A 14,770-nucleotide genomic window follows, 5' to 3' on the forward strand; every position below is an offset into this window, starting at 1 on the left:
AAATACAAATACAAATATGAATATAATGCTTTTTTTCCATTTTAATAAACCTGAGTCATCAGCAATGATGACAAAAATGATTCCAAACAATTCCCTTGTCCCTAAATATAACATAATTAAAAATGGGGTGGGGCAAGGAGTGAGGCAGAAGAAGGATATTTAAATCAATTGGCTTCTAACAGCAACAACAAAAACAATATCTGTACTGTTTCTTTAAACCTCAAATTGTGAGTGCATAATTGGGAGTCAAGTCCTGTCTATACTATATAAAATCAGTCTAGATGTTTTGATTTGCAATATAAAATGTCCAAGAACATGAAGAAAAAAAAAAGCCCATTGTGCTCAAAATGTTAGAAACCATCCACAAAATTTTCTACTGTGTCTTCCATGGTGTCTCCAAATAGGGACAGTTCTCTGAACCATATCTACCTGTTGTGTGGGGTCGGTAATCACTGGGGTATGATCGCAGTCTGTTCAGAGATTCCTAGGTACCCTGGTTCATGGGTCTGGTCGATGTGACTGTGGGTCCTGGGTTGGAGGAACCAGTCTGTGGTGGTGAAAACTGAGGCTGTAGCCACACTAATGAACAGGAATGTGGAGGCTTGGATTGGGGATTTAGATACAGGACAAGGGCCTTGGAAATACACCTGGTTACTAAGGGATGTGGCATTCTGCTGGCAGACCAGATAGATATGAAGATTGTGGCTATCCTGCAAAGATGTTCTACTGGGGGCTCATGTGGTTCTTCTAGCCTGGGTTTCTCCAATCCACTGCTTCAACTCTTGCCCCTGTAGAATGCACTGCTGTAGATATGGTTGGCTGCCCTGCCCCCAGGCCAGGTTGCCCAACCTGGCCAAGTTGTCCCATCCAGGCAGCCATCTGGCTTGTGGAGTGTCACTGGATATCAAAGGGCTATTGTGTGAGTTACTGCTGGTGACAGATGTTAGAGCAGCAGCAGTAGCAGCAACAGCAGCAGCAGCATAACAGCAAAAGCAACAAGAACAACACAACTACAAAGCAGTGCCATTATGGCAGGGGCATGGCAGAACACAGCGTGGTGAAGCAGCTCCAAGGACCTGAAGGCTATTATCCAACAAGCATACGTATTGTACTTTGAAGAGTAGATCTGCACTTTGCTATTTTATTTTTTCTAACAATAGCTTTATCAAGGATAAGAGCTGTCTTCATCAGAGATATATATCCAGGAACCCAGTAATCTGCACCCCAGCTTCTGTAGAAGAATAAGCAACTATCTCTGGGAGGCACTTTGTCTTGAAATGCAAAACTATCTCCTGTCCTAATGTAGGTGTAAAATATAGAATACCAATTAACATAAGGACTATTATAACACTAGCCAACCCTTTGTGAAATGTATTTTTGCATCTCCTTCCTTTGATCAAAATTCTAAATTCTAATGGGACACCAACTCATTGTCCAGTAGTAAATGATCATCTCTGAAAATATACATACCAACAAGTTTTTACGGACTGAATAGGTTATATTTAGGAATATGTACATATAAATATATGCCTTTAATAACAATTAGAGAAAAAAGAGGCCATAAATTTCAAGGAGACTTTATAGGGATATACTAGAGGTTTGGAGAAAGATAGAAATACTATAATTAATTTATAATCTCAAAACATTCTAATAAAAGGATGTACCTATAAATGAACATATTAAATGATAACTGGTCTCTCTTTAAGTTCACAGAGAAATTGCAAATGTGTGGTAACCTAGAATGTATAATGACCCTTCATGGTCTCATCAGTGTGAATCCATTTCATACTCTTACCCACAGTGTAGATCAAGTGTCACATGTATCAGACAAATATAACAGGAAGGAGGGAGAGAGTGAGTGAGTGAGGGAGGGAGGGAGGGTCTTAGGGAGGGAGGGAGGAAAGGAGGGGAACTGGGATTGATATGTAAAATGAGAAAAAAAAGACACCTTTCACTCAATTCATCCACATGACTTTCTTTTAACTTTATAATTTTTTTTCTTTAGAAATTATCTTGAGCATTCTACTAGGGCCATAGATGGACAGGATTGTGACAAACCCATGACCTTGATTTAATAAAGTCATCTTTAACCTTGAAAGATTATATATGACAAAATGCCATGACAAAATTGGTAAAAACAGTCAAGAAAAGAAACAAATGATAATGATCACATAAAATATCAGAGGGGTTGTGATAATAGGTTAACTAATTAGAAAACAATTAAAGTATTCTCCAATCTCCACATCATATTATGACATAAAGTGCAGAGAGATTAGCAAAATTAATTATAGAAATGAAACTATTAATTAGAGTCAAAAGACATATGTCTTATCATAGACATAAAATTAGAAAACAGTGATTACACAAACAAAAATTCAGTTTTAATGATAGTATAAAAATTAAATTTGAAAAATAAAACACAAATGAACTCAGGAAACACCATTTTGATAACGAGGTTATTGCTAATATTAACAAAATTTACCAGACAATTTTCAATGTTTAATTACTACTCCACAAATGGGCAGAGGAAAAAAATTAGGAAATAAAAGCTAAAATCAACTACAAATTGCTAATTTCCATACGCTTTCTGCCATGTTGTCAAGGAAGAATAAAAATAGATGTCATTTCTCTCATCATTTGGGATTTTTGTTTTGTTTTGTTTTGTTTTTGGTTCAATACAATAAACACTTAAATGCTTTGCTTTTTCTACTGTGAATTGTGTGGTCTTGTGAATATTTTCAGTGGAGGTAAGGTAATAGCTAAACTAGTATACCACCAGAGGGAGAGCCTTATTACTGGTTCCTAATGTTCTACTGATAGTAAACATCTCATATTTATTACTGTGTGAATGCCTATAAGATAATGGATGAGGAAAAGATCTTGTTGAAAATATGATAAAGAAAAGAAACTATAAATTTATCTCTATAATAATGTTAAAATAAAAATGTCAGTATTGGATAAATTTAAAAATTGTAAAGTATATTTATATTTAATATTTAGTAAAGTATATTTATATTTAATATTTAGTATTTGGGAAACTAAGTATATTCCTATAAGAGACATATATCTATTTGATATGCATTTAGAAATCTTCTAACACTTGAAGTTATATAAACAGAAAAGAAACTTATAGCAGTGGAACTAGTATTTATCCCTAATGAAATTTGGGAGCCCATTCTTTATGAAGAGATAGTATTTCATCCCAGATACAAGATGATGTGACAGACTTTGATGATCCCTGATGGAAGGCCTCACTATCTTTTTGGAATGTGTGCTGGTTGGGTAGGGGTGATTGGTAGGGGGCATGGGAGGTTGGGACAGAGAGAGAACAGGGGGGACTGATAGGTAAAATAAGATTATTTCTATGTAAAGAAAGAAAAGAAAATATTTTTCATATAATATATTGCTATTACAATTCCCCTGTTGCTACTCCTGCCAGAACTGGCAGACTTTCCCTCCTAATGGGATCTACACACTTTCTCTCTACTTAGAATACAAAGAGCCACCAAAAGAATAATAATAAAATAAAATAAGGTAAAACAAAAACAAACAAATTGAAATAAGACAAAGAGGAAAAAAAGAGCCAAAGGAAAATAATGAGAACCACATATAGATGCAGAGAAACTTTGCACGCACAGGAATCCTATAAAAACACAAACCCAAAATCCAAAATATATGCAAAAAATCTGTAAAGAAGGAAGGAAGGAAAGGAGGGAGGAAGGTAGGGATAAGAGATGGAGGGAGAAGGGAAGAGAACAAAGGAGCAAAGTAACAAATAAGTGAGGAGAGAGGGGGGAGAGAAACAGAGAGAGAGAGAGAGAGGAAGAGATAGAGAGAGAGAGAGAGAGAGAGAGAGAGAGAGAATAAAAAAATCTCTGACAAAGTATTAAAATAACTTTAGAGGATGCCACTGACCTTAATTGTGGTTTGTAGCCCCAGTGAGAATCCACTGGAGAAAACTAAGTTTTCATTTGCTAGTGATTATCAGCTGTAGATAGATTCTGGGTTACAGGAAGGAGTTTGTGTTCACTTTTCTCAGCACTGAGACCGCATCTGGCACTGACCCTTGTAGTTCCTGTGCACGCTTTCAGTCTCTGTGAATTAATAAGTTCACCCACTGTTCTATGTTTCTAGAACAGATGGTTAAGAATTGGAAGGGGGTGAAAGACTGGAATGGGATGATCGAGGAGGAAAGGGGAAGAAGAACGGAAAGTGAAAGGAATATGGAGAGGGACTGTTAAAGCTAAGGACCATTTGAGGGGAAGTATGGAAAGTACAGTGGAAGCTGAGTAACATATTTACATGTGTAAGGTTGATCTAAGTGAAACTGCCAAACAGCAGGGGAGATAGCGCCAAAACTGGATTTTCTTCATCTCACCAAAGGAAGCTTCTAGAACTAGGATTGGGTTACATCTAATCAAGTTGTTTGCCTTTGGAATCACCCCCACAACTCAGACTATTGACAAGGTTATGGGTTCCTCCGCACCAACTGCCAGTAAGGACCAATTGCTGAAGAAAACATGGACACAGTTCATTGATCTTGACAGAACTGTATTCACTACTAGAGGTCCATGGTACTAAAAATAAAAACTCTTCTGCATGCTACCAAATGAAAAAGGGTAAACACTAACAAAACTAAAAACCCTTTGATTAAAATGGTGTCCTGCTGGCAAAATACACAAGGTAATTGTGGCCCTAAGCTTATGGATGTAACCAACCAATATCTGATTACTTTGAGACCTACTTGCTCCATGAGATAGAGCCTATCCCCAACATTGCTTGGGTGGCCAATTTCCTGAGATTGGATAGGGCAGGAACCATGGGAAAAAACAAATACTAGTATTATGCTCAATGAACTTAACAATACAATGTCTCCTAATGACACTCTGCTATATTCATAGATAAATGCCTTGTTCAGCCTTCATCAGAGAAGCTTCCTTCTGAAGGACATGGGAACAAATACAGAGACCCACAGTGGAATAAAGTGTAGGGAGTGAGAGACCTTGTAATACTCAGTCCTAAATGGCATGTCTCCATCAAATGCATCCCTTCAGGAAACAAGGAACTGTGTGTAAGAGGAGGGGTAAAAGACTATAAAAGGTAAAGTGGATGGAGGACAATAAAAGATCCCTTAATAATTGACCTGACTTTGCTTACAAGTCCTATCACAAGGTAACAGAAATGACTGCAATCGTAAATAAGTCAATGACTTTTAAATACATTATTTCATTTAAAATTTAAAATGTGTTTTCCAATCTGGATTAATTTTATGTAGTCTCTGAAACTGATCTGGTAAAACACAACTGCCAAGCTTCTTCCTAGCAACCCACTGATAGATGTTCTAGACCTAAACAGCCTAAAAACAGATGACACAAAATAACTATAAAAGTTGGATAAATAGCTGGCCAGATTTCTAATGCTGTTGCTTATGAGGAGATCTGTGAAGATGGAGAAGTCATAAAAGTCATGAGCCCTCACTTGGAAGTCTTTATGCCACTGATCTTTCTGAAATGATGACTTGGCAGCTCCAGAAGAAGAAATATAGAGTGCTTGGTCCAAATGAATGTCAAAATATAGAGTTCCAGAATGAAGTCATCAGTCCTTTCAACCTGCTGGATCATTGTGGTCAGCCCCTACATCGTTAAAAGGTATTAAAAGCATCTTGAAGGCCACCCAAGGAAGGGTCACTCTTGCCTTAGTTTTGCCGTTTCATACATACATGGGAAGTATAGGTTGCAAGCGAGAGAAACCATCAGAAGTTTTGGAAATCAAGGTACAGAACTGGAAAGAAAATGTGAATAGTTTGCCTAAAGTGTTCAAGAGAACACTTTGTCATTGTCTTTGTCATCAATGCTTTTGCTAGGTTGTCATACTTGCGTGAAGGTGACATGTCTAATGACTACTGACTCAGGATGAAGCTATCTTTGTCCTCACCCAGTGTGAAGATGTGGGGGCCAAAGTCTTCACAGTATACTGTGATTCTGCCCTCCAGAAGAGGGGCTGCATCCAGTGAGGAGGACCTCTCTAGGCTGTCCCCCTCAGTATCAGGTAAGACTTTAAAAAGCCACAATCCTAATTATTTCTTTGTTGTGTGTAAGGAGTGTTTTTGAAAAACAAAACCCCAAATGTTTGTATATTTTAAATCAACTCTTTACACGTAGTCATGCTACAGTGCAGGTCATTCTCCAATTATGATAGAAAATATTTTTATTTTTTATTTATTTGCTGTAGGGACTCATTCCCAGACAAAGCTATAACCATGGAACCAATAAATGGATTGGTTTTAATAAATAAAGACTGGCAATATAGCTGTCCATTCAGTTCAAATATTCGTTATAAGGTAGAGCTGATAACTCATGTTTAGAAACTCCTGTTACTATTCAAAATGTTTTAATGAAGGTAATAAGCATTTTTAGAGGTAAAAAACATAAAAGATATGAGTAAAACCTGGATAATTCTACATTTTACTAAAAATACACAGCCACTCAGATTTCTCCATTCTTTCTAACATTTCTCTTAGCTTTTTTGGGTGGTTGCATTAGAAACCATACAACATGAAATGCTGGAGGTTAGTTCTAACATGTCAATTTACTGAGCAGTGGTATGCTTTGAAGTTTGTAAAATGAGCTATCTGGAAAATACATAAATGACATGATTTTTTTTTTCACTTGCCAGTTTACATTATGTAAATATATTCTCCCTCATCCCCTAACCTATGAATATAAAGTCATTGAGCAAAATAAGTATAATTGTCTCTAGAAATGGAAAGGACCCCATTTCATATCATCAGACACAATCTGTTACCAGAAATACTGCTCCCATTTATGGCACGCCTTATATGATGGTGCAATTCATGACTTCTCTCTAAAAAAAATCTTACAACCAATGCATTATTCCTCACTCTATGGCATTTTCCAGCTCTGGGGAAAGAGTCAATATTTAGACTTGTGGGCCACACAATTTCCATTGCAATAAAGATAGGATTTCCCTGAAGCTTAAAAGCAGCTACACACAATAGGTTATATTTGTGAGGATGCCATGTCAGAAATGTCAAAATTTATTGAACAACTATAAATTCACATCCTACAATGGTTTTTACCTGCAATTTGCCAAGTTGTCTGAATTGTGTTTAACAGATAGCCAAGGTAAACAAAGATTATTTTATTCCAATTTTAAATACTGCAATTAACTCTGAAACCAGACATCGTATATCACACAGTAAATATATTTATCATCTCTTTATATATGTCTCTATCTGTGTAGGCTCTAAAATAGCTACAAACAGTTACAAAGGCTGCAGCAGAGTTCAAGAAGTTGTAAAAAAAAAAAAAAAAAAAAGCCTTGGATGAAAGATTGGAGGCAAAGACAGTCTGTGGGGAATGAATAATAACATCTGTTGACAACTTGAAATTCTGGGTCATAATTAAATTCAGTCTCAATGTCCATGTGAGCTGCTAAAGTATGGTAGAAGATCAAGAGTCCATAAAGAAGAATGGGGACTAAATGGATAAACAATGTTCTCGTGATACATTGTCAATGATTTATTAAAGCCATTAGAGATGGAAATAACAATGCAGCCATTGTAGTTAACCATAGAATCCAGGCATACAGCTTTAATTCCAGGACTCAGAATTAAGAGGTAAACAGGTCTCTGTTAGTTCAAGGCCACATTGACAACACAAAATTGATCCAGTCCTAAAAGAATCAACTCATACAAAGGTGATCCAAACCTGTAATCACATGCCTTTAATTCCAGCAGCAGAGAGGTAGAAATAGGAGGAGCCAGCTGGGCAGGGAAAGGAATATAAGAAGGATACAGAAATATGGGAGAGAGGGAGGAAGGGAAGGTGGGAGAGGGAACTAGGATCAAATTGTAAAATAAGAAAAATAAATATTTAAAAAAAAAAAAAGAGCCCTTTGCCTCTCAGGATTTGTGAAAAGTGGATTGCCATTTTCAGCATGGTAGAGGTTAGATGGACTGGGTTGGCTGCTTTGCTTCTCTGATCTTCAGCTTGTATCTTGAACTCCAGTATCTGTCTCTGGGTCTTTATTTATCATGCTACACAAAGGTGTGGACAGTACCCAAATAATGAGGTTTGAGAGAGGTTTTGAGTAGTCCACATTTGTTTTGGAGACAAAGCACACTCTGGACAAAGTAGTGTTCTCCACTCATCACCATCACTTCCATGATATAAACCATGTTCAGATGCAAAGACATCAAGTGCAGACACAGTACCATTACAGGTCCTCATTTTTACGGTGTCCCTAGAAAGATGGTGCACCCTTTACTTTTTTGTTGTATTTGAGAAGTAGTTATTGGTCCTGGTTTGCCTGTTTTAAGATGCGCATGTGTTTATATGCTCTCATATTACTTTGGAAAATGAATATGGTGGCAAACTTACTACTTTTCAAAACAAGATATTTTGTGATCTGAGACTTGTTGACTAAAAATGAAATCAAACATTTCATATTTTCAATTTTATTTTATTTTACTTTTCTATGCAACTGTATCTCACAATATAGCCCTAGATGCCCTAGGATTCACTACATAGATCAGACTGACTTTTAGCTCACAGAAATCCACCTGCTTCTGCCTACTGAGTTCTGGGATTAAAGGCATGCACCACTATACCTAGTCACATGCTTTTTCTTCAATGGAGTGTGTGAGCACAAGATCCAGCCTGAAGAAAACAGTCTTCTTTTTCCTGTACAAAGTGAGCTAACTCGGAGAACATATCTTTATCTTCATATAAACACTGTGGCTTTGTTCCATGAAAACATCATTTATGTAACAGGCACATGTTTGCAACCTTACCTGCCTGTCCCCTAACTCATGAACTCTGGACTCTGACAGTTGTTCCAAAATCTTGGAAACAGATGTGATTTGAAAGACTGGCAGAGATACTGTTACATCCAAACATTCAATGGTGCTATATTGATGGAAACACAATACCTTTCCTCTCATTTGTCAATCTAACACATACCCTAGAGGTGGGAGAACAGCGGTTAAAAACATTTTAGTGACTTACCTTCCATCTGTTTTCTTCTCTTAATTCACTCCAGAAGGGACAACAAACTTGTTTAATTCCATGTCCTGTTACTCTTTTTCTACAGAACGAAACTCACACAGAACAGTTGGCATAGGCTTCATGCCAGGATAGAATGCTCTGCGGTAATAAAATACTGGTTCTTCAGGAATTTGGAGTATTTTTTAGTCTAAGCCTGGATTTTAAGACTAATGCCTTTCTAAAATAACCAAGTATCCCACCTGACTTCTAACTGTATTCTCATGATGCTTAACATGAAGTATTGTTAAAAAGGGAAAAGAAAACACATTGTGCAATTTCCATCTTGTATGCATGTCAATGATAGAGAAACATCAAATATTTGTCTTTTGTATTAAAAAAATTATGAAGGCAATGTTTGCAATTATAAAAAATTCTTAAAATATTTGTGAGACGATCCTAGAAAGCATATGAAATTTTTCATGATGTGTTTACAAGATTGAAAGGAAATTTAGAAAACAGACTAGTAATCAAATCAAAAGAATAAGAGTCATAGTTACAGCAACACCAATCAGTTGTATTCTTAAGAACAAAGAGATTTAGCTACAAACGCCTAAGTGCTGTGTAATGGGATGGTGTCAACTGCTCATGTGTTTCTCTCAACCTAAAGAAATACTTGCTTTGGCTTTGGTCTAGAAAGGGGGAAAATGTCACTGAGATTTATGCTCTGCAAACTGCCATTCATTTGCATTCTTTTTCTTTATTCTAGTAATTAAACTTTGAAGACATTGCAATAGAAATGGCCTGTTTAAAATGTAATGCTTAATATTAGATAAAATTGTTGATTTTGTGAAATTTGATATTAACATATGAACCCACTTTCGGGTATTTAAAGAAAAAATAGTGATGTGGAGATTGGAGAGTTTATTTGTTCAAAATAACAGTTTAATTTTATATAAAATATCTCTTGAATCTTTATTTATTTCTCCTTCAATGAATATTGGCTTTTTTACATCTACTTGGGATAGATTTTAGAGTAGGTTCCCTATAATTTCAAGAGATTGCCACATATTATATAAATCATTAAAATGTATACATGATCAATGAAAGTTAAATTACCCACACGTAAATAATTCTTTAACTTTATGTCACTGGGGAAAGTACCAAGTCTAAAAAGGAAACAAAAGAGCCATATATTTAGGAAGGTAGGTGACCTGCATGATAGGGATTAAAGAAATGAACCATGTAGCAATATTAAAAAGCATTTTAATATATACTTTTAGCATGAGAGGTAGGAGAAAATAAGGACCTCAAAAAATATTAACCAGCCGGGCATTGGTGTTATACACCTTTAATCCCAGAACTTGGGAGGCAGAGATAGGCAGATCTCTCTGAGTTCCAGGACAGCCTGGTCTACAGAGCAAGTTCCAGGACAGCTTCCAAAGCAATACAGAGAAACTCTGTCTCGAAAATAATAATAAAATAATAATAATAATAATAATAATAGCAACCAACTACTTGTATGAGATTTTCAGAGGAGAGTAACAATTAATTAATTTAGTCATAGTCTTGATTAACATTTTGGTAGTTCTCTGGTTAAAACACAAATGGTTGCTAAGAGATCTAGGTATTTTTGTTGCTATTTTCTTTAGTTTGTTTCTTTGCATTTCTCAATCTTCTAATAATTGAAATTATGGAGTAAATTTAGAGATGTTTTGGGTGGGATTATACTCTGCTAAAGTGAGATCAGGAGCTAACAGTTGTGCTTATTATATAATGTTTCCATGCAAATAGAGATACTAACTAGCTCCCCCCTCCTCAAAAAACTGAAGGTCTACAATTAAGAGGCGAAATGATAATTAAGAAGAGTTGATAATTATTCTGGAATTCATGCTTCTCAAGCACAGAGCAGGTTGCTTCTGTGAGGAAGCACAGACACTTCTGTGAGGAGTTTACTTCCCACCTAATATTCCTATAATTACTGGCTTCCTATGCTGCTACTTTATTTTATGACCTGAGATCTGGCATCATACATAGGTGATGATATCCACTCTACCAAATTCTGCTATGATTGATAATTTACAAAACAACTGTGGGGATGGAATATGATTTTACTTCCATTTTTCCTCTGTAAATTTCTTTTCAGGATTCCATCAGATAAATTTTTTTTATAACAGATGTTTATTCTTTGTTATTTTTCAAAAGCTCCTTGTAGATTTTTGAAGTTGCAGGTGAGGAAATAAAAGCATTTTGAAGATAAATTGACTTACTATTCAATTCAAGCAAACAATTGCTTGTAGAGAAATGTTGAAAAGCATACATTTCCAAGGAATAAATGTCCAAGGTCTTTGCATTACAAGTACCAAGACAAAGTTTACCCATGATGCAAATAATTCTTGGCTAAATTTTGCAAATTCAGTTTACCATGCTATTGAATAGAAACATTTAAATATATTTTGTTTACTATATTTCAAGTAATGCATTATTTAATAGGTGTAATATGTTCTCTGTAATTCTTCAATGATAAATAATAAACCTTAAATAAATCACTCTGTTTTTACCTTGTATATAACTTAATCCATTCATCACTTATGAATAAGCCACTCATGTAAGATTTTGTAATGGAAATACTATTTTTATGTTGTACCTGAGAAGAGCTCAGGTATAAGTTGTAGAAAAAAAAAACATAATTGAATAAAACACACAAGTAATTAGTTGTCTCAAATAATATTGATTGAAACATACCTAAGGGCTTTTTTGGTTAAATCATTGCTTTGAAGCTATTCCAAGATGTCTAAGCCCATTTTGATCTGCATTATCATTCCTTTTGAGTTTCCAATGGTAATGGCAAGGGTGGGGGAGAGATGCTCCCCACTCATCAATTGCTGAGGCAGGTAGGAGAGCTGTCCCTGACATCATAAGAGCAGGATAACTGTCCCTGCACCCCTCACCAGCTGCAGCGCTCAGTACATCACAGTGCATCCTGAGGGTGTTGGAGAGAGGTAGCAGGGCCCTTCATATGCTATGTAGTGGTGAGAGCAAGGGAAAGATGCTCTTCCCATTTGCTCCTGCCACTATGGTGAGCAAGGGAGCTGACCCTTTCCCCTAGCAGCTTTTATGTTCTTGAAGGTAGAGGCTGTGACATGGTCTCTGGTGGGCTCTCATCCAGGTATCATTACCCCTCCCTCTCCTCCATGAGTGGATAGGAGTGAGTCCCATTTTGTGAGCCCTTCCTATTATAATGATTGCAGTTGCTCCCATTTCAGGACAATACTGGCCATCTTTTATCCAAAAGGCAGAGTTCCATGACATGTCTATCTTGTCTTGATTGATACCTAGAATGCAGATTTCCATGACACGTGTATCTTGTACTGATATTTGCTGTTGTGGTTAGGTCTCAAGTGACTTAATCTGATCCATGACTCACCATGTAACTGAGGATGACATTGAAATTTTTTGTTTACTGTCCATCTCCAGAACCTTGGATTTACCTGTGTGAACCTCCATACCCAGCTCATGTGGTGCAGGTTTGGAATGTTGGGCTTCATGCAGTTTAGGCAAGCAGTCTACCAACTGAGTTCTATCCACAGAACTTGTGGACCCTCATTGATCTCCTTAATTAAATTACTTCAATCGTTATGAGGTAGGCTGACGGGTAGGATAAGGGCAAAACCATTTATACCAATTAAAGTTACACAAAGAAGCAGCATTTAATATAATGAACAAAGGTACGTCATACCATGGGCTAAATGGCCAAAATGTCATTGAAATATAGAGTATGATAGTTCTGTGCAGTTCTGAAGGAGCTTGCCGTTCCCTCAGAATTATGAGTGAACAAACAGTGCATTGATTTTTGTGAGAGAACAGTGGAAAAAACAATGATGTATGGAGATGAATTATTTCAAAGAGATTTATAGTAGGCGCTATAAAAACAACACAAACTTAGTTGGTTCTTACTGTATCTATATTTTTCTTATATACTACCAGACTTATATAACTTTTGTTTATTCATTCTATGTACACAATTATTTTCCCGGGTCCACCACAGAATCTGAGCTCATCTGCAGGCTTTCGCCTGTCCCCGTTGTTACTGCACTGTTGGATCTGAATACAGTGAAGAAGACAACAGGAGAGGCAGCAGGAACCACTCAGTGTCTCACTCTATTGGTAACTGATCAATGTCTATGCACTTGGGTCACAGGTTTCTGAGCCTGTCAAACGGTTCCTTATGAATGACCACCCTGGAGTTTGGAGAGCCTCTAAGGACCGTTCTTACACTATACCAAAAGGCTCATCCAAGCATGCCATGTACTTGTCTGTGATCATTGTCATGTCATGCTTTTGGATGCAGGTCATAAACTGGGCTAGTGTGTGGTTGAGAATTATTAAATCCATTTAAGTCAACTAACTCATAATCATCTCCTCTTCTTCATGATGACATGTTGGCATAATTTATGCAGTGTCAGCTTTAAAATAATTTATAATGCACAGATGTACTAATTAGTGCTGAAATTAAAGATATTTTCAAAACCTTGATCATATGCATTTCCATATAAAGTTCCATCACTAATGGTAACATGGCAAGGATATTTACGTTAAATCCCCTACCTGCTATGCATATTACAGTTATGAACATAGTCCCAGTCATACAACCGTAGACAGGGTTGCCATCTTGGGTACAATAAAGAATGACTGAGGTTTTATTTCTTGGTTTTGCACACTATTGAGTATATAACAAAAATAAGGATTTATCTAATATTTTACAAATACATTTTCAGTATTATGAGTCTTACCTCAGAACCACTACTGAAGATATGTTATTACTAAATGCATTTCACCTAATTTCCAGAAATACAAAGGATATGATACAAATTGGAATTTATAATACAGCACAAGTATTAATCCTGTTAGAATCTTGAACATCCCTGAAAGATTTAGGACGTGCTCAAAGGCATGGTTACCAGGGCAGTACACTGAAAGCTATTGGAAATTCCTAGAAGCAAGTTCATTGCAGATTTACCCTTGAGGAAGATATTTTAGAGGCTTAGATTCCTTTATTTTTACTCTTGGCTTAAGAAGTGTTGTTTTCTGAATCATATGCTCTATCCATGGTTAAACCAATTATGGACTAGAAGCTATAAAATGTTGACTAAGAGATATCCTTTTTCTTCTGTATGAGTTAACTATCACAGTTATGATTTTTAAATTAAAATTACAGAAACTAACCAAACTATTTACCAAGAATATGAAGTCTTTAATAATGAAAAACTTATTGAACAGTCTTTATTCATATCACTGATGAAGTGACAAATATATCATATTAACAAACTAGTAAGTGCTCACGAGCTAACAAATCCTTTGAAACGAACATTGTCTAAAATATGTGTTATTCCTTGGCTGGGAAGGAATACAATTTTGAGGTCAGGATTTGCACTTACTGATGAAGAATATGTATAAGATATGTCAAGTGTGAATAAAAGTACCACTTTTTGTTTGGGGGATACATTTTCTTAATATTTGTTGACTATATTATTATAAAGAGTAGTTAGATATAGGAAACATACTAATTTTATTTTACAATATTATCTTTAATATTTTAATGATCATTTTATAAGGAAGGAAGAAATACTTCAGAAAGACACTTCAAACCTTGAAGCTAAAACCAAGCACATTTAATATCTTATGTTAGCAAAGGTCAGAAGTTCCGAACCTATGCGAATTGATGCTCTGTTGAAGGTCTAAGAAGAATGAAATTTGTAAAAGCT

At 36.0% G+C, this 14,770-nt stretch overlaps 1 pseudogene; it reads left to right on the forward strand.

The window, feature by feature from the left end:
• The first annotated feature begins 1,039 nt into the window (after positions 1-1,039).
• On the forward strand, positions 1,040-6,013 carry LOC127227324 (protein-L-histidine N-pros-methyltransferase-like; annotated as a pseudogene).
• The last annotated feature ends 8,757 nt before the right edge of the window (positions 6,014-14,770 follow it).

This window comes from Phodopus roborovskii, unplaced genomic scaffold (genome assembly GCF_943737965.1).
Source record: "Phodopus roborovskii unplaced genomic scaffold, PHOROB, whole genome shotgun sequence".
NCBI classification, from domain to species: domain Eukaryota; kingdom Metazoa; phylum Chordata; class Mammalia; order Rodentia; family Cricetidae; genus Phodopus; species Phodopus roborovskii.